Genomic DNA, 3,377 nt, shown 5'->3' with positions numbered 1-3,377 from the left:
CCCTGGTCGCCAATCATCTGCAAGACAATATATGTATGTATTACTGTATTGGGAATAATTAATAATGTGGGAAAGAAATAAAACAAAACAAAAAGAAAAACGCATAAGTAAATTCAAATTAAATATTTCGCTAAATTTCTAAGACGAATAATAATTGAAAGAGCAATTGAACAGAAACTGAAATGCAATAAAACAAGTGAAATGATTTGCTTTTCGTAAGTACCGTTTATTAAGGCACTGATGTGCACGATTCTAAAAAAATATTTATTTTCCTTAACATATTTAAAAATACAAAAATTTTTAAGGCTTTCTTTTGAAGGGAAATAAGAAAGGAAGGACGGACGCAAGTTCCCTTCAGTAATGTAAAACAAGTGAGAATGCTATAGTCGAGTTACCCGCTTCTCAGTTGGTGTGAATGCGAAGGTGAAATTTCATCATTTTTCTGGGATACAGCTTGAATCGATGTCCATTTAGTAGTCACTTAAATATTCCTTACCTTTCAGATTTTCATTTACCGACAGTTCAACTGCAGCTATGCGGTCTGATATATTTGCTTGTCGTTACTATAAACGAGAGATTGGATTCGATTTCGTGCGACGAGCTTGTGCACGATATCCTTTAGATTATCCAGATTCACGAATTCGCTAGTGTGTCCCTCTTTTATTTCACAGATTCCCTTGCGAACCAAAATACTAATCAAATTGGTTAGGTTGCTTGATTGACGTGAAGATGATACTGAAGCATCAACACCCTTGACTTTTTTTTTACTTGTTTCACCCTTTTTGCTTTTCGAAGTCAGATCGACTCGGCTTTTGATCCTGATCATGAATATATATACTTTATACGGTCGGAAACGCTTCCTTCTACCTGTTACATACTTTTAAACGAAACTAGTGTACTCTTTTACTTTACGAGAAAAGGGTATTTTTCTCTTACTGTACCAAAAACATGTTGGCAATGACCAATCTGATGACAACGGCTTCCGAAAACTGGATATGTTAAAAACATTTTTCTCCGCTGAGCAACCTGCTGAGTATGGTAGTAGTGAAAAGTGTATAGTGTTCTATAGTGTTCTCTCCTGTGCTGTTACTGATAATGAGTTCATCTTTTTTGACAAACCGGTAAATGCCCTTGCATTTAAATGAACGAGATTTGTGTTTGCTTTCTAGAAGAAAAGTCCTCTGAAATCCGCAAGGCCCAAACATTGACAAAGAATTTCATTTAATAGGGAAATTTTCTCTTTTCGGAAAGGCTTCTCTTCGGCTGGGATTGAAACCACTCCACCAGAATCGTTTAGGAGAGATAGTTCTTTTTATTTTGTAAGCTTATAAGCATGACGTATCCCTTCTAATCTTTGTCCGCAGACAGATAAATTGTTATTGTTATATATCCTAGTTAGAATTTTACAAAATTGCTCGTGGTAGTTAATCCTATGGAGCGACGTTTTTATTTTCAAGTCATTTCGCATTTTCCTCTGCTGCTTGTGTACAAAAATAAAATGGTTGTGTGCGATATACCTCTATATTTAGTATCTTAGTTAGCTATTTCAGCCTATTTCAGCTATTAGGTCTTAACAAGAGAAAATGCTAAAGTTGACTTTCACGACTATCAGATATCCGTTACTCGGCTAGTGGTCGCGGAATTTCATATTTTTTCTGTAATATCGATAGATATTGGTGAAAAAATTAGAAAAAAATAAGAATTGTCTAACGGACTGGGCGTGGCAGATTTTGGGCGGTTTGTGGGCGTGAGAGTAAGCGTGGCAAAAACTATTTTGGCAGATTGATAAAAGACACGACCAATAAAAACATGAAAAAATAGCAAAAGATTTTGGATAAGTATGGGCGTGGCAGGTTTGGGCGGTTTGTCGGCATCGCAACATGAATCAACAAACTTGCGCTGCGTCTATGTATGTCTTTAGAAACTTTATACTTAATCTCAACTCTTCATACGGACGTACAGACATGGACATGGCCAGACCGACTTGGCTTTTGATCCTGATCAAAAATATGTATATGTATGGTCGGAAACGCTTCCTTCTACTTGTTACATTCTTTCCAACGAATCTAGTAAACCCTTTTACTTTATGAGTAACGGATATAAAAATATACGGGAAAGGCACAATAAAACTTTTAAATTGTTTTTATATCACAATCTGAAGGCAAAAAATGGACAAACCCCCTATTATTAAGTAATCCTTCTGCAAACGAGTTTTGATCCATGTTCCTTATCGGAGTTACAGATCGAACACAAACGTATGCGTTTATATATTTAATGTGAAAGCTAGAATATAATATTTACCTGGACGCTTCCAACAGTCATACGTACATTTCATCTTATAGGTAATACCTCCCGGATCTGAAGTAAATCTTTTAATTCCGGGCGTACTGTATTGAAGTCGTTGGTTATGATCAAATGAGTGCAGCATCACTGCCCATATTGCACGTTTCAAGCGGATGTCATCGTAATTTATAAGAATTTCCAAGGACAAGCTGGAAAAGGCGTGTTCGCAACAGATTTTAAGATATATGTACCATATCATGACCATCCCACCGATCAGAAATGTGCTATCAGAATATCAGGTTTGTTGGAGTAAGGGGAACTATTTTTTGCACATACCTAAAAGAGTCCTTGACTTCGGCTGCCACCCTCTAAAAGTTTCAATGCTGGGCGATCAATCTGTCTGGTTCGGCTTGGTGGTTTTGAGGCCTTTGGCAGTCTTAACTTAAACATCCATACAGAGTTAAGTGCAAGATTCGGAGCCACTGGTTTGTTTTATTGCAACATTTTTAGTTTAAATCCAGAACAGATGTGTATAATGTGGCTGCGAAATTATGCGTCATTGCAAAACAGATGGTGAATCAAATTGAATTTTAATGCTTGCAATGCTGAAAAATGATAACTCAGTTTGCTAGTATCAATTTGGTGAAAAAGTGATCTGAATTTTATAGTGGGAGCTGTAATAATAATAATAATAATAATAAACTATAATTACTTATAGTTTTTGAAGTTTATTGCAAGGAGACTATCGACCACAAATTATCATTCGCTACTTTAACGAGCAATTTGTAGATCAAAAGATTTTACTAGATTTGTAGCTGCATCCAAAATTAGTCGCTCGGATATGTATAATTTTTGTTACGCATCACAAATTAAATAGCAGCTCGAATTTTTGTTTAATTTAATTTATGAATAAAGAAGAGGGAATGATATAGTCGTGTTCCCCAACTATCAGATACCCGTTACTCAGCTAGTGTGAATGCGAACGCAAAATTTCATTTCATTTTTTTTTGGAATACCGATATATTGGGGAATAAAATAAGAACAAAATTTAAAAATTGTTCCAAAGTGTGGGCGTGACCGGTTCGGCGACTTTA

The 3,377-nt window shown here is 35.7% G+C and overlaps 1 long non-coding RNA gene across 1 annotated transcript; it reads right to left on the bottom strand.

Annotated features, from left to right (window-relative positions):
• On the bottom strand, positions 1–2,783 carry LOC116801639. The gene is made up of 3 exons (XR_004362144.1): positions 2,620–2,783; positions 2,329–2,492; positions 1–17 (listed from the first exon to the last, which is right to left on the bottom strand). It is a non-coding gene; the product is annotated as an uncharacterized LOC116801639 (long non-coding RNA).
• Positions 2,784–3,377: the final 594 nt, after the last annotated feature.

The sequence above is a fragment of the Drosophila sechellia genome, chromosome 3R (assembly GCF_004382195.2).
Source record: "Drosophila sechellia strain sech25 chromosome 3R, ASM438219v1, whole genome shotgun sequence".
NCBI lineage: Eukaryota > Metazoa > Arthropoda > Insecta > Diptera > Drosophilidae > Drosophila > Drosophila sechellia.
Note: the sequence above shows the minus strand (reverse complement) of the source record. Positions and strands in the feature narration are given on the sequence as shown.